The 25,730-nt window shown below is 42.0% G+C and overlaps 1 pseudogene; it reads right to left on the reverse strand.

Moving 5' to 3' along the window:
- Window positions 1-18,070: 18,070 nt before the first annotated feature.
- On the reverse strand, window positions 18,071-22,955 carry LOC118883358 (annotated as a pseudogene).
- Between the last annotated feature and the right edge of the window lie 2,775 nt (window positions 22,956-25,730).

Raw genomic sequence — 25,730 nt, forward strand, 5'->3', positions numbered from 1 at the left:
GTGCCTAGAGCCCATGCTCCACAACAAGAGAAGCCACCGCAATGAGAAGCCCACGCGCTACAATGGAGAGTAGCCCCCGCTCACTGCAACTAGAGAAAGCCTGTGAGCATCAACAAACACCCAAAACAGCCAAAAATAAATTTAAAAAAAAAGAAGTGAGGAGAGGGGACCCGGGACATAGGTAAACTTGCTTTAATAGCCCCACAAGTCAGCAGAATGCCCCATGCCTTTGATTACTAACCAAAAGTCCTATTAGACTCCTGGGAATTTTAGACACACACACACACACACACACACACACACACACACAATCACTTTACTTTTTGGGGGGGTTAAAAAAGGTTTTTCTAATTTTTTTTTTTAAACTTTGGGTTTATTTTATTTATTTATTTATTTATTTATGGCTGTGTTGGGTCTTCGTTTCTGTGCGAGGGCTTTCTCTAGTTGTGGCAAGTGGGGGCCACTCTTCATCGCGGTGCGCGGGCCTCTCATTATCGCGGCCTCTCTTGTTGCGGAGCACAGACTCCAGACGCGCAGGCTCAGTAATTGTGGCTCATGGGCCTAGTTGTTCCGCGGCATGTGGGATCTTCCCAGATCAGGGCTCGAACCCGTGTCCCCTGAGTTGGCAGGCGGATTCTTAACAACTGCGCCACCAGGGAAGCCCCCTTATTTATTATAATTAGATTTACTTTTTTTTTTTTAACATCTTTATTGGAGTATAATTGCTTTACAATGGTGTTAGTTTCTGCTTTATAACCAAGTGAATCAGTTATACATATACATATGTTCCCATATCTCTTCCCTCTTGCATCTCCCTCCCTCCCACCCTCCCTATCCCACCCCTCTAGGTGGTCACAAAGCACCGAGCTGATCTCCCTGTGCTATGCAGCTGCTTCCCACTAGCTATCTATTTTACGTTTGGTAGTGTATATATGTCCATGCCACTCTCTCACTTTGTCACAGCTTACCTTTCCCCCCCATATCCTCAAGTCCATTCTCTAGTAGGTCTGTGTCTTTATTACCATCTTACCACTAGGTTCTTCATGACCTTTTTTTTTTTTCCTTAGATTCCATATATATGTGTTAGCATACTGTATTTGTTTTTCTCTTTCTGACTTACTTCACTCTGTATGACAGACTCTAACTCCATCCACCTCACTACAAATAACTCATTTTCGTTTCTTTTTATGGCTGAGTAATATTCCATTGTATATATGTGCCACATCTTCTTTATCTATTCATCCAATGATGGACACTTAGTTTGCTTCCATGTCCTGGCTCTTGTAAATAGAGCTGCAATGAACATTTTGGTACATGACTCTTTTTGAATTATGGTTTTCTCAGGGTATATGCCCAGTAGTGGGATTGCTGGATCATATGGTAATTCTATTTTTAGTTTTTTAAGGAACCTCCATACTGTTCTGCATAGTGGCTGTATCAATTTACATTCCCACCAACAGTGCAAGAGTGTTCCCTTTTCTCCACATCCTCTCCAGCATTTATTGTTTGCAGATTTTCTGATGATGGCCATTCTGACTGGTGTGAGGTGATACCTCAATGTAGTTTTGATTTGCATTTCTCTAATGATTAGTGATGCTGAGCATTCTTTCATGTGTTTGTTGGCAATCTGTATATCTTCTTTGGAGAAATGTCTGTTTAGGTCTTCTGCCCATTTTACAACTGACAAAGGATTAATCTCCAAGATTTACAAGAAGCTCATGCAGCTCATTAACAAAAAAACAAACAACCCAATCCAAAAATTAGCTTTACTTTTTATTCTTCACTTTGGGTTTTAAAATAGTATGCCCTGTTGGACTTCCCTGGTGGCACAGTGGTTAAGAATCTGCCTGCCAATGCAGGGGACACAGGTTCGAGCCCTGGTCTGGGAAGATCCCACATGCCACGGAGCAACTAAGCCTGCGCACCACAACAAGAGAAGCCACCGCAATGAGAAGCCCACGCACCACAACTAAGAGTAGCCTCTGCTTGCCGCAACTAGAGAAAGCCCGAGTGCAGCAATGAAGACCCAACACAACCAAAAATAAAAAATAAAAAATAAAATTGAAAAATAAAAATAATATGCTCTGTCATTAGCAAGAATGTGATTGTGGCACATCAGAAGATTTATGTTATAATTGGTGCCTCTTCTACAGCCTCCATATATCCATGTATTCATTAACTGTACATTTTCAGTTTTTACACTTTGCTTACAAGCTCCTTTTCAAAATCATCCTTGCATCCTAAATAGTGGAATATGTAAAGCATAGGAATATATATGTATAACCTGAATCAATGCTTAGATTTATTTGGTATAAGCAGCTATATGGTTTTTGGGAAATTCTGAGAAAATTGAAAAATTAGATGTGCAATGGAATAGACATTTAATTAGATGTTAATTAGAGAAAACAAAATACACCAGTCTGTAAAGATTGTTCATTGTTTAAATCCCCAATGTGAAAGGCTGCAGTTTATGTTCCAGCCCCTTGCACAGCAGTGATTTTGACTAATTCTCCTCTCACTGACGCCCGTGGCTCTCCATCTGTCGATACATTACTGTCTGAATTTCGACAGCAAAGGCATATTTTTAAAACCCTGTCTTCCCTTTGCATTTCACTCTGATTTTCTACTGAAGTGATGTTAATTTCAGCTCAGGCAAAGCGTGTTCCCCAGCTCATTAGGAATAGGGACACTTCTACGGGTCCTTTTTCTGATTATCATAAATTATGAGGTGACATGGACAGAGGTGAAGTCAGATCTGTATGACCCAAGAGAGCCAGGGAGAGAGTCAAACGTTTTTAAGTGGAATACAAACATCTTGGTTTCCAGGCTTTAAGAGTCAAAAACGCAGCGAAGACAATTTAGATCACACACTTTACTTTCTCTTCAATGAGAGTATCTAATTATGACCAACACTTTGGTGGAAATTCAGGAATGTGCAAAGCTGACAAAGAGTTTGCGGTACTGATTTGCAAATAAAGATGAGAGGTACCAAATCCAAAGATGTAGATAGCAACTTAAGTGAAGGAGGAACTGAAAGAAATCAAAATATAATTTGAAGACCTCTGGGTTCTAGAAGAAAGGGGTATCCTTTAACAAGGACATAGTAAATTGTAGCAGGCACACACACAAAAAATAGAAAATGAGGAAAAAAATCTGTAATTGAAGAAGGGAAAAAGTCTTGGGGAAAAGATGATCATGAGAGGATAGTAATTTTTATACATCCATATTCAAATTTAAAGTACGATTTTCAGAAATCAAATCTAAGCCCATTCAGGTGTTTTAAGGTTTATTGGAATGGATGTACAGATATAAAACAATCCTATATACAAAGAATTGGTATTTAATGGACACGTAGTCTCTCTCTTTGATTTCCTCTGTCTGTCCAACTCCACTACATTCCCTGGCCTTACTGACAAACGTGAGCCTTGGAAGGAATCCTGTCATCTTATGAAGGATGAGTTGCTGTTTAATGTTGTTTTTTGTTTGTTTGTTTTTTGTTTTTGTCTCCATTGGGTCTTCATTGCTGCGCGCAGGCTTTCTCTAGTTGCAGCGAGCGAGGGCTACTCTTCATTGCGGTGCGTGGGCTTCTCATTGTGGTGGCTTCTCTTGTTGCAGAGCATGTCCTCTGGCGCACGGGCTTTAGTAGTTGTGGCACGCGGGCTCAGTAGTTGTGGCTTGCAGGCTTAGTTGCTTCGCAGCATGTGGGAATCTTCCGGGACCAGGGCTGGAACCCGTGTCTCCTGCATTGGCAGGCGGATTCTTAACCACTGAGCCACCAGGGAAGCCCTAATGTTGATTTTTAATGCCAGATATATATATTTTTTCCTGTCTGTGTTTTTGCTTTATTTTCTCCTCATCCTTAGCTGAAGCTTCCTTTGACTGGACACAGTAGTGTCTTTAAGACTCATTCCCACCTAAAAACCTTGATGGAACAAAGAGGGAAGTGATCCAGAAGGCATCTGAGACCAGAGCTCACTACGGTAGGTCTCTGCAAGGAGTGATGCTGGAGAATCTCCGGCATTACCTGACCGCACGCCGCAGCCTGGGCAGAACCCCGCACAGAGCGGGATGGAGCAGAAGAGCCGGGCCGCCTGCGGCAGGTGGGACGAGCCGGCGGAGACCCCAGGCGGCGGGCGAGCTGGGCCCGGAGCGGGAGAGGCTTCCGCGGCTGCGCGGCCGGGCCTTCCGCTGAGTGCCGCGCGGGGGCGCTGCGGTGCCACCGCGTCACCCCACACTCGCTCCTCGGTGCCTGGAACCCAGGAGCGCCTCCAGGGCATTAAGCAGAGCCCGGGGCGAGGACTGGAAGCAGGAGGTCGGATACAGACGGCAACGATCCCGTTCGCCGAACGGCGACCTGGGCACAAGGCAGGTTAATCTTTAGGCACCCGGACACTTATAGATTTGATGCTGGGTGTTAGGAAGGACCGAGAAGGAGCCTTTCTGGGGGCAGTGACCACACCCTCCTTGGAGGGCAAGCTTCCCTACGCCTCCCGGGAAAACAAAGCCTTGCAGTCTGGGGATATTTTTCGAAGGCAGCTTGATGATAATTTGTCGTTTCTTAAGCTTGTCCCATGAGGGCCTCACTCCCACCCCGCCCCTCCCCAAGCAGTTTATGAAGGAATTCCTTCCAACACCCCCAGAGCGCTCTCTGAAAGCAGTTCTGGCAAATATGGTTTCCATTTTCTCATTACATCCGCAGGGATATTTTAGTGTCCCGCGCAGAAACCGAGCTCCGAAGAAGAGGAATGAGGCCTGTGAACTCAGGGATGCGTCTTAGGCTGATTGCACTGCACACTTCCGCCTTCTCCTCTTCCTCCCTTTCCTCCTCCTTCCTCCCCTTCGTCCTCTTTGTGTCAGGCTCTGCAGAGCTGGTGGAAGGGCCCGTTAATCTGTGGTCTGCCCCTTCAGTGGATTTAAAGGGTCACCTTATGCCCTGGTTCAGTCCAAAGTAGTCTCAATTTATACTGTTCCTTCAAGGTCGTGTTTTTGTTTTTGCTTAAGGATTCTGGGAGGCCTAGAAATATCTAAGTACTAAAGCACTAGGTAATAGATGGAAAGCAGATTGTATGACAATGTGGTAGCACGGCATAAGCCCCCTTCTGGGCCGGCTTTACTTCATTCATGCTTTTCCAAACCAGGGTTCCCGAGGGTACTATGTATACCCAGTTGGGAGCAGCTCATCCACCCCGAAGGAGCCCGTCTAGGCCCCAGCTGGGCCAAGCACAGCTATATGCTTGACAATGTAATAACTTTGAAGCAGTGTATTGTCACAAGTCTACAAGTCAAACATGTAGGTCAAATACTAAGAGACATGGGCGAGCACAGAAAGAAGCAACCCCTGTGGGCTGGAGGCGTTGAGGAAGATCTCTTAAAGGACAGGGGAACTGGTGGGGACTTGAAGGGATGAGGAACTCCTGAGTGGTTGGCATGAATTATGTAGGGGTGAGAATCAGTCAATCAATATCTACCTCATTTTGGAGAGGAACGCATTCTAGGGAGTGTCCCCAGGGTACGCTGAGGACCGTAAGCTAACCACACTGTTAGATATTGAGGGCTCATAGGAGAAATAGTTGGAAAGGTAAATTAAGACCAGTTTGCTGAGGGCCTTGAAGACCAAGCATAAAAAATGTTGCAATTGATCCTGTGGGCAAGAGTTTCCCACAAGTATGCGGTCACACTGGTATAAGCCAATGGGTTAGAAGTGAGTGGAGGTATTGACCCACTTCAGGGAGGCTGGGGGGGCGGGAGGTGCTGGAGGTCCCAGGCCAGGGGCTTCTACTCAGCAGGCTCCTTTGTTTATCCCACTGTCCATGGAGATATTATCATAATCCGTATTTGCCATGACTTGGAAATGCTTGGCTGTCACTGCTCTATAGGCATGAGTTGCTAAAGATATTTGGACACTTGTGTGATATTTTGAGTTGTAATTTTATTTACTTCCCCAACTGGACTATAAACTCATCCAGGAGAGGAACTCTGTCATTTCTCTTCTGTTGTCCTCGCTTTCCTGCCTGAGGAGTAAATGCTCAAGAGATACTTAATAATTTGAGTAATTGAATATTATGGCCTTAAAAAACTAAACTTCACAAATCATCTGAGAGGGATGACTGCTCTGCCAGCTTCTAAGAAGCCTCAGAAATCATAAAAGTCGGAGTGGGACTAACTCTAAGACGTAGGTCAGAAACCTGTGCTTCAGAGGAATGTGAAAACATTTCTGCTGGTGGTCACATTTAGAACTGTCAAGAAAGAAAAGGTCAGAGAGTCTCAAAAGGTTAATAGTATAAAGGAATAATTCTCTGGGTCAAGACCTGGGTGTTTGCTCTTGAAGAATCAAGTCTGACTCATTTGCATGTTAGAAACCTCCTGATCATAATTCTGGTAATATTCTATTCAGCGGTCATCAGAATAACAATATTTTCCTCCTTATTAATCTTTCTTCATTCTTAGGTGGGGGTGGGTCATGAAGTTCCCCCTAAAGGTAAAGGGATGTGAACAGGCTGGCAGTCCCTCAAGATGTTAAGCATAGAATTACCATAAGACCCAGTAATTCCATTCCTAGGTATCTACCCAGGAGAAATGCAAATATATGTCCACACAAAAATTTGTATATGCATAGCGGCATTATTATAGCTAAAAAGTGGAAGCAACTCAAATGTCCATAAACTGGTGAATGGACAAGTAAAATATGGTATATCCATGCAATGGAATATAATCCAGCAATGAAAAGGAATTAAGTACTGATATATGCTACAACTTGAAAACATGTTAGTGAGACAAGTCATTCATAAGGGACCACAAATTGTATGATTCCATTTCTATGAAATGTCTAGAATAGTCGAATTTATAGACAGCAAGTAGATTGATGGTTGCCTAGGGCTGAAGTGGGGTGGGCGAAATGGGAGTGATTGCTAATGGGTATGGAATTTCTTTTTGAGATGATGAAAATGTTCTGAAATTAGATTATGGTGATGGTTGCACAACTCTGTGAATATTCTAAAAAGCATTGCAAAAAAAGTTAACATGATGCTACAAAGGAGAGGATCTAATCACAGTGAAGGGAGAGTTGCTCGAGCTTAGAGGGCGAGGGGCTTTAACCCAAGGACTTGTTTTCCCAGATTTCTCCAAAGGAGAACCAAGGTTGGGCAGGTGGAATAAGGGGCAGGTGGAAAGGACTGACAACGCAATTAACCCTAAGGAGGAGGAGGATGAAGGGTGACGGTCAGGTTAGCGTGGAAAAAAGGAGGTTAGTAGAGCAAGTTAGTGCTCTTGAGGGAAGGAAGGGGCAACAAACCGTAACCAGCTTTTTTCTTCTCTCCGGAGATCCTGGTCGGTTTCACGTGGGAGCGACCCAGCAGCCCCCCTAGAGACCAGCTCCTCCTGGCATGTTCAGCTACTAGACGGCCACCCTCTCTTCTTTAAAGGCAGATGCAAACTACCTTCCTGTGTTAAGTGAATACAGTAGTCTGATTTTGAGTTCTAGGGATTGGAATTGGGGGCACAGACTTGTTCCTGAACAGTAGAGGGCGCTGTGAGCATGTAAAGTTTGGGTTAGAGATTGCATTGCTGAAGGGCAAAGGAAGAAGGAAGTAGTTCGGTTAGAGTCTGCACTGCATTAGAATCTAATGCAATCAGACTAGAAAAACATACTTCGGTTTTTGGAACACAATTGCCACATTCTTGAAACAATGATTTGGCACACGTGCCACTGTATTAAAATAAAACCAAACCCCAAGAGCACTGTTAATTCTTAGAGGAATGATTTATTTAGACAGTCTGGACCTTGCTTTCATCCAATAAGTATTTATTGAATGCCTACTATGCACAAGGTATTGAGAATTTTGATATAGCCTAAAACCATAAATCCAAAGAGATTGCCGAGCGCTGCTGTGGATGGATTTTAAAAATGAAAACCATATTATCTGTATGCACATTCATCATGTGAACTCATAATGCAATCGAATTCTATTCAAAGATGCAGTATTGTCAGGAAACATCTGATAGAGAAGGAGGAAAATTGTTGGCTTTTTAATCTAGTCTCCCTGCCAAGTCAACTGTGTGAAAGCGTAATAAGAGCTAAATTAATTCAGTGCATTCTGTGTGCCAGGCACTGTTCTAAATGCTTTACAACCTTGATATAATAGCGTGGTCTGTGAACCAGCAACAGCACCAGGAGCTTGTTAGACATGCAGAATCTCAGGGGCACCCCAGACCTACTGACTCAGAAGCTGCAATTTAAAGTTTCAGAGGCACGTAGTAGAGTCTATGTATTACCTTATTTAATCTCCGTAACCATCCTGTAACAGAGGTATATTATTATCTCCACCTTAAAGTAGGAAACTGTGGGAAGAGAAGTTAAGTAACTTGCCCAGAGCAAAGTTGGGATTTTTAACTCAGGCAAAATAGTTTCCACGTTCATCCTCTTATTCATATCGCCAAACTTTTCTTCTTTATCTTCTCTCTCCCAGATGGATGAAGCAGACATAATAAACATGTCTACTTATTATCATCTTGGTTAAGTAGTCACTGTTTACAAATCTATTTGAGATCCTTAAAGTAAAAGTACTTTTTATGGGTTAGTTATACAAAGTAAAATTTAAGCATTCCTTTCTTGGGAGTACTTTTTAACCACAAGTACTGTTTACAGCAGTGTGTTTTTACGTCTGCCTCACCTGCCTTTAACACACCAGGCACACTCCTACCCCAGGGCCTTTGCACTTGCCCCATAGATTTGCATGCTTAGCTCTCTCACTTCCTCAACTCTTTGTTTAAATGGTACATTCTCTAGAAGCCTTCCTTGACTACCTTACTAGAAATTACAACTGTCCTTTTTTAAAAATTATTTATTTATTTATTTATTTATTTGACTGTGCTGGGTCTTAGTTGCGGCATGCGGCATCTAGTTCCCCGATCAGGGATCAAACCCCGGCCCCCTGCATTGGGAGCGTGGCGTCTTAACCACTGGACCACCAGGGAATTCTCACAACTGTCCCTTTCTAAGGTGATTCAGAAAGGAAAGAAGAAGCCTATTCCAAAACTGAAGCAAAAGAGAAGGTTTACAAGCAAAGAAGGCCACGCAGAAAGAGGTCAACATATTAAAGAAGAAGAAGATCCATACATCTCCCATCTTCCTGTGGCTCAGGACACTGAAACTCTGAAGGCAGGGCATGTACCTTCAGAAGAGTGCATCCAGGAAGAATAAGCTTGACCACTGGGCCACCCTTAGGTTCCCCCTGGTTTCCGAGTGGGTCACAGAGAAATGGAGAACAACAACACATGTGCTCACTGTGGTTGTCAAGGGCAGACCCAGCGAGCTGTGAAGAAGCCCTGCTACTCTGATATGGCCAAGGTCAACACATTGAGGAAGGAAGAAGACACCTTAGACTAGACCTACCATCATGCTTTAAATGTGGTCAGCGAAACTGGGATCATTTAAGTGGAGTCCAGCACATCTGTTTTAAATATATTAATTAAGGTTTCCTGTGATCCAAGAAAAAAATTATAGCTGTGCCTTACTCCCCACCCCCAACACCTCTATTCCCCTCCTCTGCTTTGTTTTTCTCAGTAGCCCTTTTTATAACCTGTTTTTTCCATTATAGTGCAAATTTCCATCAGGACAGAGATTTTTGTTTGTTTCATTCATTGTGCATCCCTCCCTACCCCCATCTGTTAGAAAATTACCTGGCACAATACAGGTGCTTTATAATATTTGTTGAGTGAATGAATGAATGAACAAATGAATAAGTGACTGGTTCCTACCTGACTGCAAACTTCTCAAGGTGCTGGATGATGTTTTACTCAGTTTTATATCTCAAAATTCTAGCAGTGTATTGGTAAAATAAATGTTTATTGAAATGGATTTGTTGCATTGAGAGCATAGCTATAGAAGTTTAATTTGGACATTTATGTCACCAGAATCCTTTTGCCTGTTGTTCAGAAAAGGTCAGATAAAAAATCTGGATATTGTACCACAATTCATAAGCGAAGCTCACTCAGCTGTAATAAAGGATAATTATATGTTGTGCATTTCATGTCTACAGTTTTGAGAATTTCATACTTGATAGGCAGTTTTTATTTGATATATAAACATCTTAATAGCTTGTAAATGTATCACTTTTTACTTAATGCTATTGAGTTACTTTAAGAAGGTTCTCTGCATGTCAGAATTGTAAAAGCTATTATTTGATGTAGCAGTTGCTAGGGTAACCATCTTAATGAGCAATTAAGCATGTGAAGTCAGTGGAACTCATCCATGTATAAAATTTCAACTCCAGTGGTTCAGAAAGAGACACATCATTATTTTCATGTTTTAAAACGAAATTAAAATTTTAGTCGTGTGGGACTTCCCTGGTGGTGCAGTGGTTAAGAATCCGCGTGCCAGTGCAGGGGACATGGGTTCGAACCCTGGTCCGGGAAGATCCCACATGCTGCAGAGCAACTAAGCCCATGCACCACAACTACTGAGCCTATGTGCCACAACTACTGAAGCCCACGTCCCCAGAGCCCATGCTCTGCAACAAGAGAAGCCACTGCAGTGAGAAGCCTGTGCACCTCAACGAAGACCCAACACAGCCAAAAATAAATTAATTAATTAATTTAAAAAAAAATGAACCTCAATCTTTATTTCATACCATGTGCTAAAATCTAACCTGAAATGGGTCATAGACCTCCATGTAAAGCAAAAATTCTAAGACTTTTTAGATAAAAGTATAAGAGAAAATCTCAGCAACATTGGGTAAGGCAAGAATTTCTTAAATAAGAAAAGCATAAAGCAAAAAGAAAAAGTTGATAATTTGAATTTCATCAAAATAAAAACTTTTGCTCTTCAAAAGTCACTGATGAAAAATTAAAAGGTAAGCCAAAGCTGGGAGAAAATCTTTGCAAAACATATGTATAATAGAGAATTTGAACGCAGAATATAAAGAGTGCTTAGAGCTCAATAAAAACAAACAAAAAACCTTGATAATAAATCGGCAGATTTGAATAGACACTCCACCAAAGGCAATATATGGATAACAAGGAAGTCAACAAGCATATGAAAAGGTGTTTAGTGTACTTAGTATTTGCATGTTTGGGAAATGCAAATTAAAACCGAAATGAAATGCCACTGCGCACACACTGGTGTAGCTAAAAAGGTTGATGATACCAAGTTTGGCGGAGGATGCGGAGTGCCTGGAGCTCTCATGCTTTGCAAATAGTACAGACATATTGGAAAACACTTTGGCAGTTTCTAATAAAGTTCAACATACACTTACACAACCCAACACCTTGCTCTTATGTATTTATCCAGGAGAATTGAAAAAAAAAGTCTTCACAAAGACTTGTATAAGAATGTTAATAGTTTTTTTCATAATGGCCCCAAACTTTAAATAATCAAACTGTTCATCAACAGGGTAAATTATAAAAATGCTGTAGAATATTCATTCATGTCTTCTATAGAAATTAAGAGAGGAATATGTTTGTATATGGGTATATGGGTATATGTGTGTGTGCATATATCAAAGGGTTGGTGAATGGGCAGGAAAGAGTAAACAGGAGGGCACATTTACCCACCCACTAACACTTTCCCATATTCTTCATTCTTTTCTCCCTGTAGGTGGAGTTTATGTTTGATGTCAATTCCCTTTGGGCTAAAGAACTTTTTTCAGCATTTTTTCAGTGCGGATCTGCTGACAATAAACTGTATCAGTTTGGGTTTATCTGTAAATGTATTCATTTACATTTCTTTTTTTTATAATTTTTTTTTAAATTTATTTATTTTATTCATTTATTTTTGGCTGCGTTGGGTCTTCGTTGCTGCGCACTGGCTTTCTCTAGCTGCAGCAAGCGGGGGCTACTCTTCGTTGCGGTGCGCGGGCTTCTCATTGCGGTGGCTTCTCTTGTTGCGGAGCATGGGCTCTAAGCACACCGGCTTCAGTAGTTGTGGCATGCGGGCTCTAGAGCTAAGGCTCAGTAGTTGTGGCGCACGGGCTTAGTTGCTCCGCAGTATGTGGGATCTTCCCAGACCAGGGCTCGAACCCGTGTCCTCTGCATTGGTAGGCAGATTCTTAACCACTGCGCCACCAGGGAACTCCCCATCAGGGCTTTAAAAGCTAAATTAATTTCTCTCCCTTCTGTTCAATTATTTTCTTCCAAGTACTTTCCTGTTCTCTTTTTTCCAACTTGCCTCTTGGTGTTATTTTTCTTTCACTCCTGACTTTTCATTTCTTGCACTTTTCTTCCTCTTTCTCATTTTTTCCTGTCTTTTCCCCTTTTCCCTCTGACCTCTTTCAACCTCCTTTCCATAAGTTATTTTCATTTTCCCACTTATAATTCATATTTTGTACCAGCTTTACTGAGATATAATTCACATACTACACAATTCACACATTTAAAGTGAACATTTCAATGGTTTTTACTATATTCATGAAGTTGTGCAACCATCACTGCAACCAACTTTAGAATATTTTTATCATCCCCAAAGAAACTCTCTGCCCTTTAGCCATTGCTCTCTGATCCGCCCATTTCTCCCAGCCCCAGGCAAACACTAATCTAATTTCTGTTTCTACAGATTTGCATATTATGGAAATTTCGTGTAAATGGGATCGTATAATATGTGGTCTTTTGTGACTGGCTTCTTTCACTTAGCACTTTGTGTAATGTTTTCAAGGGTCATTTACATTGTGGTATTAATCAGAGCTTCATTTCTTTTTATGGCCAAATAATATTTCATTATATGGATATACCAATTTTGTTTGTGTTTATCAGTTAATGGATATTTGTGTTGTGTCTTGGCTATTAGGAATAATGCTGTTATGAACATTCATGCACAAGTTTTTGTGAGGTTGTATATTTTCATTTCTATTGGAGTGGAATTGCTGGATCATATGATAACTCTATGTTAAACTTTTTTGAGGAACTGTCAGGCTGTTTTGCAAAGTGTCTCCACAACTTTACATTCCCACCAGCAGTGTATGAGGGTGTTGATTTCTCCACATCCTCACCAGCACTTATCTGTCTTTTTAATTATAGCCATCCTAGTGGGTGTGAAATGGTATTTCATTATGGTTTTGATTTGCATTTCTCTGACACTAATGACAGTGAGCATCTTTCCATGTGTTTATTAGCCATTTTCATATCTTCTTTGGGGAAATGTGTTTTCAGATACTTTGCCCAGTTTTCAACTGGGTTGTCTTTTTTAGTATAGAGTTATAAGAAGTTTTAAAATATATATATTCTAGATACAAATCTCTTATCAGAAATACAATTTGGAAAAATCTTCTCCCATTTTGTGGGTCACCTTTTTACTTTCTTGATAGTGTCTTTTGAAGCAAAAAGTGCTTAGATTTTAAGAAGTCCTAATTATTATTTTTTCTTTTGTTGCTTGCTTTTGGTGTCATATAAGAAATCATTGCCAAATCCAAGGTCATAAGGATTTACTCTTATATTTTCTTCTAAGAGTGTTATAGTTTTAGCTCTTGTATTTAGATCTTTGATCTATTTTAGTGAATTTTTATTTACAATGTGAGGCAGAAGTTTTAAATTCATTCTTTTGTGTGTGGATATCTTCTTGTGTTAACCCCATTTGTTGAAAAGACTATTTTGCCCATTGAATAGTCTAGCACCCTTGTCAAAAAAATCAATTGATGGGTTTATTTCTGGACTCTCAACTGTATTCCTTTGAACTGTATGTCTATCCCTATGTCACTACCACACAGTCTTAATTATCATTACTTTGTAGTAAGTTTTGGAATTGGGAAGTGTGGGCTCTCCAACTTAATTCTTTTTCAGGTTGGTTTCATAATTCATTTTAATTTGAAGCATGTTTTTTATCTTCTGTATACCAGGGAATATGTGAAGGGAACAAGACAAGAATGCTCAGCCAGGAGAGAGATGTGTTTAAAGAAGAATTAACAATATATGATGGAGAATTCCCTGGTGGTTCAGTGGGTAGGACTTGGAGCTTTCACTGCCGGGGCCTGGGTTCGATCCCCGGTCAGGGAACTAAGATCCTGCATGCCTCGCAGTGCGGCCCAAAAACAACAACAACGACCACAACACAACAATGTATGGTGGAGATTAAGGTAGGAGAATTATAGATACTTATAAAAACATAACAGGGGGTCTTAGCCAAATCTGGTAATTGTGCAAGACTGACTGAGGAAACAAGGGTCAGACTGAACGCTGGGGGAAGGAATAAGAGATAACCAGAAGAAGAGAGAATATACCGCATTCTAAGCCATTCCAAGGAAAAGCTTTTGTGAACCCTGGGGTCAAGGCATGGCTGTAAAAAGATGGAACAAAGTTCAGAAAAGCTGTAGTAGAGAGTGAAAGAAAAGAGAGGTAAAATTTGAGTAGAGTAAAAAGGCAAGATCGGGCCTGCTTTTTATCTCAAAGACAATGAGGAGTCATTGTGGGCACTGAAAGAATGATGGGAGCCATGGAGGCATGATCATTTTACACGCACAAGAATCCCTCTGGCTGTAGAGTAGGCAGTGGATAGGTGTGTGCAACACCAAAGAAAGGAAAACCAGTTAGGGGGCTTTTGAGATGAAAGGTGATGTGACCCAGAGTATGATGGTGGCCAAAAAAAAAAAAAAAAAAGTGGAATGACTGTGAGAAACTTCCAAAGCAGAGTCTAACAGGACCTGGTGATTCTTTAGATATGAGAGATAAAAGAGAGACAGGAATCAAAGATGGCTCCTAATTTCTCATAATACGGAACTTGTCTATATTTTGAGTATGTTGCAGGTATTGAATAAAGGTGAGCCAATTTTAAAAAAAATAAAATGAGGGACTTCCCTCGTGGCGCAGTGGTTAAGAATCTGCCTGCCAATGCAGGGCACACGGGTTCAATCCCTGGTCCGGGAAGATCCCGCATGCCACGGAGCAACTAAGCCGTGTGCCACAACTATTGAAGCCCGCCGTGCCTAGAGCCTATGCTCCGCAACAAGAGAAGCCACCGCAATGAGAAGCACGTGCACTGCATCGAAGAGTAGCCCCTGCTCGCCACAACTAGAGAAAGCCCGCGTGCAGCAACGAAGGCCCAACGCAGCCAAAAATAAAAAATAAATAAATAAAATTAAAAAAATAAAATAAAATAAAATGAGAGAGGAGAATGTTTTATTTCTCAAAAATCTCCCAACAAAAAAATTAAGTTGCCTGTAACTTGTGTGGTCTCTGAGTACTGTGCTTTGTTGTTGTTTTTTTAAGGCCACTCTGAGTGATCCTTTAAAAAAAAAAAAAAAAAAAAAGCAGGTGCAACCGGGGAATATGAAAACCAAGCGAGAGGGTGTGACTGTAGGAGTTTCGTGACACCCAGGTGGCATGCCTGGTGATAGACAGAACGGCTTCTCCCCATCTACTGACGTCTCCTACCAGGACCGTTCCCCAAGTGGTCCCCCAGCTTCCTGTTTCCAGTCATGCCCTCCATCACCGCAGTGCAACCAGAGTGATTTCTCACAAAGGTACATCTCAGCTTGTCACCTCCTTTGCATAAAACTTTTCAGTGGCTTCCTGTGGCCGTGAGGACAAAGTTCAGACCTTTTAACAGTTTTCACGTTTCTGCATAATCTGGCTCCTGCCAGCCTGGCTGACCTTTTGCCACGTCCTCCCTTATGCTCTGTGCGCCAGGCACACTGAACTGGTGCTCTCAGTTCCTTCAACGTGCTGTGCTCTCTCTCTCATCTCTTGGCTCTCTTTTACATCAGCTTTCTTTGCCTGCTACTATGCCTACTTATCTTCCAGGTCTTGCGTTACACATCACTTTCTCTGGAAAGCCCCACTGACATCAAATCTGGGTTCGGGATCTCCTGTGTAGCAGCCTCGAATGCCCTAGGTCAGTGGACCTGCTGGGGCTTCGCTCTCTTTTGGTCTGGCTTGGTCCAGGCATAGACTTTATTTTATGTTATTTGTTTTTAATAAATTTATTTATTTATTTATTTATGGCTGCGTTGGGTCTCCGTTGCTGCATGCGGGCTTTCTCTAGTTGTGGTGAGCGGGAGCTACTCCTCGTTGTGGTGTGCGGGCTTCTCACTGCGGTGGCTTCTCGTTGCAGAGCACGGGCTCTAGGCATGTGGGCTTCAGTAGTTGTGGCTCATGGTCTCTAGAGCGCAGGCTCAGTAGTTGTGGCGCACGGGCTTAGTTGCTCCACGGCATGTGAGATCTTCCCGGACCAGGGCTCAAACCCGTGTCCCCTGCATTGGCAGGCGGATTCTTAACCACTGGGCCACCAGGGAAGTCCCGGGCATAGATTTTAGACTCTGATAAGAGTGAAGGGACTGTGTTTCCTTCAAGTACCCATAACGAGAATACTGATGCTCTCAGCCACTGGGAGATAATGAGCTGGTGCCTGCCCTACAGATACCGGCAAGTATCTGCTCTACTGAGACTTGATTTTGCCAGGAGATGGTCTGAAGATAGAGTTATGTCCCTTTGTGAAGGCTGACTAGGGAATCAGGTCTTACAAGGCCAAACCACATCCTTTGCACAAAAGAATAAGCAGCCAGTCCCCAGAGTTCTACCCCATATTTTTAGCCTGGGCAATTTTTAAAGCCGCTGTATCCAAACCTCCTTGTCAACAGCAAAAACAAATCGTTTTCAGTAAGCCTATTCATCCAATACCCTGCACTGAGTAATGGTACTTGCTGACATTTCTTTCACCATCAACTCCCTACAAAATGGACTCCAAGATAGATAAATGAGGAAACTTGTTACAAGAAATTGTTACTGGGCTTCCCTGGTGGCACAGTGGTTGAGAATCTGCCTGCCAATGCAGGGGACACGGGTTCGAGCCCTGGTCTGGGAAGATCCCACATGCCGCGGAGCAACTAGGCCCGTGAGCCACAATTACTGAGCCTGCGCGTCTGGAGCCTGTGCTCCGCAGCAAGAGAGGCCGCGATAGTGAGAGGCCCGCGCACCACGATGAAGAGTGGCCCCCGTTCGCTGCAACTAGAGAAAGCCCTGGCACAGAAATGAAGACCCAACACAGCCATAAATAAATAAATAAATAAATAAATAAATAAATAAATAAATAAATAAATAAATAAATAAATAAATAAATAAATAAATAAATAAATAAATAAATAAATAAATAAATAAATAAATATTAAAAAAAAAAAAGAAATTGTTACTGTATTTATAAACCAGTTAAAAGTGAAGCAATAAAAATTGAGACAACGGAGAGCAAGAACAAGTGCTCCTCTCTGGGCACAATTACCCGGTAGGCCAGTTATCTGTTCAGGGTACTCCTACTTCAAGGTAGTATTTGTAATAAAAGGACACCAGTCTTTCTGGTCTCTTTAGAGGCAGGCCACCAGCTCATCTAAAACTCCTATCAGTCTATTCACAACTGGCTTAAAAAATAAGGAATTAGGAGAAAGGGAAGGAGGGAGAAAACACATTTCTTCATTAACTCATTGGGAAGTCTTAGGACCTCCTCAAGAAGCTCCCTTCTTTGATCCCAAATCTCACAATCATAGTGTAGTTCCAGTTCCACATAAGAATCAACGAATGGTTCTCTAACTGGAGCACATGCTGTGAAACCCAAAGTCAAACGCCCAGGCCAAGAAAACTCAAATCTCAAATAATCCAATAATATCTATTCCCCAGGTGATGGCAAATAGTATAACAATGTTTGTGATCAAAGACCCACATTTGAGAAAGTCCTGCTGCGCCCTTATAAACACAGACACACACACACACACACATACACCCACACACACTTTATCTTTGAGGGCCAAAGTTTTGAAAAGAAATCTAGACCAGGCTAGGCAGAGAGCTGGAAAAGGATGATAAAATCCTGGAGGGATAACTTACCATTAGGATAGGAGGAGGCAGGACAGGTGCGCTGTCTTCTGTACCATAGTCCGGAGGGGAAAAGGGACTTGTTATTGGTTCTGGGTCTGAGAGGGGCCACATGTGGAACAAACTTGGTTTGGGATGACCTGGTGGCCAGCTTGAGCCCTAAGGAAAAGATTCTTCAAGTGCATCTGAAAGCTGGTTTCAGTGTGGAGAACCTCTTGGAAGTTTGATTGGTCCTGGGGAAAGGGAAGCAGGCAGCTCCCTTTCTTCCTCTGCAGAGTGCCACAAGCCCTCACTGCTTCCTGTTGAATGGGGCGGTGTACTTGCTGTGCGTGGTGGGAAGGAAGCGTGGCGGGGCCAGGACCTGGTGAGTCCACAGCCAGTCCAGTAGCTTGTAGCCTGTGAAGGAGATCTGCTTGCCCATAATGCGGTCGGGCTTCTCTGGTCCTGGGACAGCAGGGCTCAAAAGGCTTCAGGTACCCGGGCAGTGCCTTCCCATCGTCCTCCTTGCCCACCTCGGGGTTGGTGTAAATCAGGGTGGCGTATTGGCAGGGGAGGGCCTCCACGATGTAGTTGCCCACGTCCACCAGGGCTGCCTCCCGCTGGTCCTTCCCACACAGCCTCAGGGAGCAGGATGGCATTGGACTGGTACAGGGTGAGGTCTCCATTCTGGAACTTGGGGAGCTGCCCGTACAGTTAGGAGGCCTTGAGTGGGCACTGCAGCTGAGTCTCCTTGGTCACCACCTCCTCCTTCCAGCTCTGGCCCTGCTCAGCCAGCAGCACGTGTGTGGCCTGGCAGACCCTGGGACAGGGAAGTAGACAGTGGTGTGGGGCGTCAGGGTGGTGGCAGAGCTCAGGCCAGTGTGGAGGATCTTTCACAGAGGCTGACATGGAGGAAAGGGACCACTGTGGTCTGCAAAGGAATTAGCATAAATACCATCAGCAGCAACCAGAGCAGGACAAGAGGTCTGAACCACCTCCCCCTAAACAGCGGGTTTAGAAGTGGTACCAATAACTTGGCTGCTAAACTTCTGTGCCACCTCCTTTCAGAGTCTCTGAGGTTTACCACCACCTACTTCCTGACCAAACCCAGGCCACTACCTGAACGTCCCTCCCCCATGCCATCACCACCTTCTGTCTTGTGGTTTAATATTGACAGTTGGCCTAAAATACAACTGGAGTCCATGGGTTTTACCACAAGAGACTTTTTTTTGGCCTTGGCAAATGTCTTGTGGGATCTTAGTTCCCCAACCAGGGATTGAACCCGGGCCATGGCAGTGAAAGCACTGAGTCCTAACAACTGGACCACCAGGGAATTCCCCCCTAAGATATTTTTTTTTATTATTATTTATTTTTTTGGCTGTGTTGGGTCTTCGTTTCTGTGCGAGGGCTTTCTCCAGTTGTGGCAAGCGGGGGCCACTCTTCATCGTGGTGCGCGGGCCTCTCACTGTCACAGCCTCTCCTGTTGCGGAGCACAGGCTCCAGACGCGCAGGCTCAGTAATTGTGGCTCACGGGCCTAGTTGCTCCGCGGCATGTGGGATCCTCCCAGACCAGGGCTCGAACCCGTGTCCCCTGCATTGGCAGGCAGATTCCCAACCACTGCGCCACCAGGGAAGCCCTAAGAGATTTTTAAAATGTAAACACCAAATCGCGTAACTTGTTGATAAGTAATACTTTTTAAGCACATCAACCGTGTTATTCTCACTGTGGAATTTATGGCCCTGGAGAGACTTAACCCTGGAGTTTGCAAAGTCCCCTCAGAACAAATTCTCTGGAGAGAGACTTGCTAACTGCCCTGGGAATTTGCTTTCACAGGAGCCCAAGGGAGCAGGTGCCTGAGCAGCTGGGAGAGATTTTCCTGTTTACAATGTAAACCCTCCATGGTTCACGCTCCTCCAGGCCCAGATTCTGCCCAGACAGTACAAGGATGAGTCATCATAAAGGAATATAGGAAAAACAAAAGGGGAATGAAGCAGTATAAAAGAGGGGAAAGAAATTAAATAGATAAAATCGATAATGTCTAAAACAGGACCTATAAGGGACTAAAAAGACAGGAGGTTAGATGGTTAGAGCTAATATTTCCAACTTTAGGAATTAAAAAAAATGAAATATTAGGACTTGCCTGGCGGTCCAGTGGTTAAGAATCCATACTTCCACTGCAGGGGGCATGGTTTTGATCCCTGGTCAGGGAACTAAGATCCCACATGCCACACGGTGCAGCTAAAAAAAAAAAGAAAAATATTTGGAGAGGGAATGTTCCAATATCTAATAAAATTTAAACTAGTCATAACTTTTGACCAAGAAAAATACTTCTCAGAATTTATCCTTCCGTAAGTCACATAAATGTATAAAGATAAATGTACAAATGATAGGGATGACTCCTGCCAAAAGCCTAGAGTTGTTCTTGATTTTTGTCTCCCTCACCATCGCCCTTCTGCCCCATTCAATCCATCAGCATATCCCATGAATTCTCTATTCAATATACACCCTGAATCTGAGCACTCCTCACTATATTCCTAGAACCTCAGTGAGTCACAGCTTTTCTCAGAAATGGATTCCTACCTGGTCACTCTGCTTTTTTTCTTGCCCTCCAAACAGTCCATTAGCTACTTAGCAGCTAGATTGATCTTGTAAAATCTTAGATAAATTCATATCACATCCCTGCTTAAATCTTTCATGGCTTTCTGTTGCACTTAGAATAAATTGCAAACCTCTTACCAGGACACTAAGGACCTCTCATACCAGCCACCACTCTCCCTTCCTGCTAGCTCCATCCCAACCCCAACTGGTCTTCTCTGGGTTCCTTGAACAAGCCAAGTTTGCTCCCATCCCTGGAACTGAGCACCTGCTCTTCCCTCTACCTGGAAAGCACTTCTCCAGATCATCATGTGGTCTGACCTTCTTATTCTTTAGTTATCTGCTCTAGTTCATCTTCTTGAGGAGATTCCCTCATGACCAACCAAGAATAAAACTTCTCTTGTTATCTCTACCCCCTTTCCAGGTACCCCTTTACTTACAACTTATTTATTTAATTGTTTGCTCTCTTTTTTCCCCTTCTACTCACTTACATTGAGGTTAGGGACATCATCTATTTCACTGCTGCCTCTTTAGCACCTAGAACAAAGCCTGCCACATAATAGGTGTTAATATTTTTTGGATGAATGAATGAATAAATGCTGGAAATTTTAAGATACATATTTAACTGAAAGAAAAAGCAAGCTTCAAAATGATATGCACAACACTGCTATATTTAAAATAGATAACCAACAAGGATCTACTGTATAGCACAGGGAGCTCTGCTCAATACTCTGTAATAACCTGAATGGGAAAAGAATTTGAAAAAGAAGATACATGTATATGTATAACTGAATCACTTTGCTGTATACCTGAAACTAACACAACACTGTTAATCAACTATACTCCAATATAAAATAAAAATTAAAAAAATAATATGTACAGTCAAGCCCCATTAATATTAATACAAATATCTTAGTATACATTTGTATTCATATTATATATAATATTTGAATGAATGCATGAAAAGTTTTCAAAATATATTTGTTATTGAGGTATAAGTGACATATAACATTGTGCTAGTTTAAGTATACGATTTGTTGATTTGATACTTTTATGTATTGCAATATGATTACCACCATAGCTTTACCTAACACCTCTACCACGTCACATCACTTCTTTTTCGTAGTGAGAACATTTAAGGTCTAGTCTCTTAGCAACTTTGAAGTATATACGCAGTATTGTTGACTATAATCACAAGGCTGGGCATTAGATCTCCAGAACTTACTCATCTTTTAATTGTGAGTTTATAACCTTTGACCAACATCTCTCCAATTCCTCTACCCCCAGCTCCTGGTATCTACCATTCTACTCTGTTTCTACAAGTTTAGCTTTTTTAGATTCTCACATATAAGTGACATTATACAGTGTTTGTCTTTCTCTCTCTGACTTATTTCACTTAGCATAATACCTTCAAGGTCTGTCCATGTTGTTGCAAATGGCAGGATTTCCTTCTTTTTCATGGCTGAAGAGTATTCCATTCCAATAAATATATCACGGTATTGTTATCCATTCATCCACTGAGGGACATTTAGGTTGTTTCCATGTCTTGGCTATTGTGAATAATGCTGCAATAAACATGCGAGTGCACATATCTTTTTTTTTCTTCTTTGGCCGAGCTATGCAGCTTGCGGGGTCTCAGTTCCCTGACCAGGGATTAAACCCAGGCCATGGCAATGAAAGCCTGGAATCCTAACCACTAGGCCACCAGGGAACTCCCAGATATCTTTTTGATATCCTGTTTTATTTCCCAGGACTTATTAACTGAATAAAGGGGAAAGTTTAAAAATGGTGTATAAAGTCAAGTACCATTTATCTTACTACTAATATCAATTAAATATCTTTTATGTATATGTATATATGCACCCAAATCTAGATGAATATACATCAGTTATTCACAGTGATTATCCCTGCTGAGGGGATTTGGGGATGATGGCTTTCTACATTATATATTTCAGTAAAATTTTTATTTTTATATTAACCACAAATTTTTTAATCTGAAAAAAATTTATATTAAAAATAAAATCAAGTAAAGTTGAAACATTTAGAATGACAATGATGCTGAAAGCCAATTAGATAAAAGGTTGAAGTGTGGAAGTTAAGTGATATAAAATTATGATTGTATAGTTTTATATGATTATATGAAATGATGAAATTAAAATGCATGGGTAAAAAGTTTCATTAAAGTTCATGTCTCCACTCTGCTCTCTGCCAGGAGCCTGTATGGTATGGACTCAATGATCTGTTCTAAAGTCCTCTGTCACTCTGGTTGGGTTCAGCCAGTGAGGAGTCCCAGTAAGAAAAATGAAGGAAGAGGAAAGCAAGCTAAGTCAGGGTATTTATTCCCCTTCCTCCCTCCCCAAGAGGTCTCATTGAGTTGGCTGTAACCCTCAACAGGAAATCCCCATTTTTCTTGGGGCCACTAACTGTACAGAGTCCTATTCTCTGTGATCCTGGCAGATATTCCCTCTCCTTACCCTTTCCAGTGGTGATCCCCAGCTCCTAAATTCACACCTTTGTAAATAAACCCTCCTCAAGTTACCTGAGGCCATCGGTTTCTTGTTGGGACTCTGGCAGACACTTTTTGGATAAAAATATGCATGTTCCTAAATTGTTCTTCCTATTTCCCATGATCCAGAAATCATCCAGAAAAACAAGACTCCTTGTGAAGTTACATCTCTGGTATTAAAGCCTTCCTTCTCCATCTCGGGGCTTGGCAAACTTTTTCCATAAAGGGCAGATAGTAAATATTTTAGGCTTTTTTTTAAAAAAATTGAAGCATAGTTGATTTACAATGTCATGGTAATTTCAGGTGTACAGCACAGTGATTCAGTTATACATACCTATATATCTATTATTTTTCGGATTCTTTCCCCTTATAGGTTATTACAAAATATTGAGTATAGTTCCTTGTGCTATACGGTAAGTCCTTGTTGGTTATCTGTTTTATATATAGTAGTGTGTATATGTTAATCCCATCCTCCTAATTTATCCCTCCCCCTGCTTTCCCCGTTGGTTTGTTTTCTATGTCTGTGGGTCTATTTCTGTTTTGTAAGTTCATTTATATCTTTTTTTTTTCAGAGTCCACATATAAGCAGTATCATATGATTAAATATTTTAGGTTCGAGAGGTCTATCCTCTCTGTCGCAGCTACCCTGCCAAAGTAGCACCGAAGCAGCCACAGGCAAGAGGTAAATGAATGGCTTGCTGCAGACATTGAAGGAAGGCTCCTAAGGCATTATCGTTCAGTAACACGTTTGCTGGGGGGTTTTGTTAGATACTCTCCATAAAGTCTAGAAGCACATTATTTGTAAGCTCCATTTTACAGATTAGGAAACTGAAAATCATCAGGATTAATAGCTTGCTGTAAGTCTCATAATTATGCAGGGTAGTAGCAGTAATCCTCTGATAACAAATTCTTGGCTCCCATTACTATGCAGAATATCTTTTTTTTTTTAATTAGGTGGGTTTTTTTTAATATTTTAATGAGCTTCTTGTCTGCTTACATTCTTTTTATGTATGTATGTATGTACGTATGTATGGCTGTGTTGGGTCTTCGTTTCTGTGCGAGGGCTTTCTCTCGTTGCGGCGAGCGGGGGCCACTCTTCATCACGGTGCGCGGGCCTCTCACTATCGCGGCCTCTCTTGTTGCGGAGCACAGGCTCCAGACGTGCAGGCTCAGTAGTTGTGGCTCACGGGCCCAGTTGCTCCACGGCATGTGGGATCTTCCCAGACCAGGGCTTGAGCCCGCGTCCCCTGCATTGGCAGGCAGATTCTCAACCACTGTGCCACCAGGGAAGCCCCTATGCAGAATATCTTTAAACAAGGTATTGTGAAGTCAATATTATTCTAAAGAATGGTAGGTTAGTGAGATTTTTGAGGCTACAGTGTTTGAGGGTTTGTTGGAATCATACTATCTATTGGTAGCCTCAGTACTAGCCAGATGTATCACCGCGGGATTGTATATATTATGACAGTAAGAGTCTAGAAAAGAAATGAGTGTGTAAAGGAAAAAGTGTGACATTTTGGTTGTCTCCCTAACTGGGTTCTTCTGATATCACAGAGCTGCTAAATTCAGGCTGCCCTATCTTTAAATTAGTTATTGTTAACCAGTTCTAGTTATTGTTAACTGGTTTGAATTGGTCTCTCTGTCTTACAACTGGAAACATGCTAATAGAAGCCACAGCTTCCTGCTCTTTATTGATCTGGAAACCCAAAGAGAATATTTAGAAGCCCAAAGCTATTGAATCTATAATACAAGCGGTGTATGCTTATTGTCTCCTGATTTTGCTTTCTGCAATGCCGTAAGCTTTCCAGAAATAGGTGAAAGTGCTTGTTTTGCATACTCAGGAAAACTTATTAAGTATTTTAATTACAAAGACGTTATTTTACTTGAAATATACTTGAGTACATATATTGTTTGAAAACTATTCATAAAGTAGGGTGAAAGCAGGTTATATAAAATTATGCATTTTATCATTACACTCTCTTTTTAAAATGAGTGGTTATTGTCTAAATGGTGACACGCTAACTTTGTTCTTTAGAAAATGAATTTGGGAAGGGGAAGATTGACAAGGTTTTTAGTTTGTTTGCAAGCAAAGCAATGGCAATCCTGCTGCGAGAATACTGTTAACTGTTGCTATTCCAATCAGAAAAAAGTGGGCACTTTGGGGAAAAAAAAATTCCAAATGTTTTTAATGCTTTGTCTAGTCTCTGAAGTTCCCTTTGTTCTGTTGGAATGCCCAAGTCAATGAATTCAGTATTGATTTATTTCAAAGGCCCTGAGGCTTGAAGCTTTGAGAGAGAATGAAAAGAATGAAAGAACGATTTTTCATAGACTGTATTAAGCCTCCAGGCATAGAAAATGTACAAGTGGAAAGCACATCAGAGACATCTTTGCTCCTTGCTAAAGCCTGTGGAAAATAACTCTCTGGCCAGGGTGGAAAGGTATAGTATTGATTACTGAGAAGATTTATAATTGAACCAGGATTTCTTAATTCCACCAAACTAAACAAACTAACATGGTGACTCTTCGGTGCTCCAGCGTCACCTGCCCGCAGGTCACACGCTTTGCCACGCCCAGTAGCGCAGGTCCTGGCTTGCACATGCTGGACATCCAGTAAATAGTTCATGACTAGCTGGCTGGCTGCATGGATTAATGGGAGACTGTAAAATTCGTTTAACTATCTTTTTTTTAAATTAATTTATTAATTTTTACTTTTGGCTGCGTTGGGTCTTTGTTGCTACACGCAGGCTTCCTCTAATTGCGGTGAGCGGGGGCTACTCTTCGTTGCGGTGCGCGGGCTTCTCATTGCGGTTGCTTCTCTTGTTGCAGAGCACGGGCCCTAGGCACGTGGACTCAGTAGTTGTGGCGCAT

The sequence above is a fragment of the Balaenoptera musculus genome, chromosome 17, assembly GCF_009873245.2.
Source record: "Balaenoptera musculus isolate JJ_BM4_2016_0621 chromosome 17, mBalMus1.pri.v3, whole genome shotgun sequence".
NCBI lineage: Eukaryota > Metazoa > Chordata > Mammalia > Artiodactyla > Balaenopteridae > Balaenoptera > Balaenoptera musculus.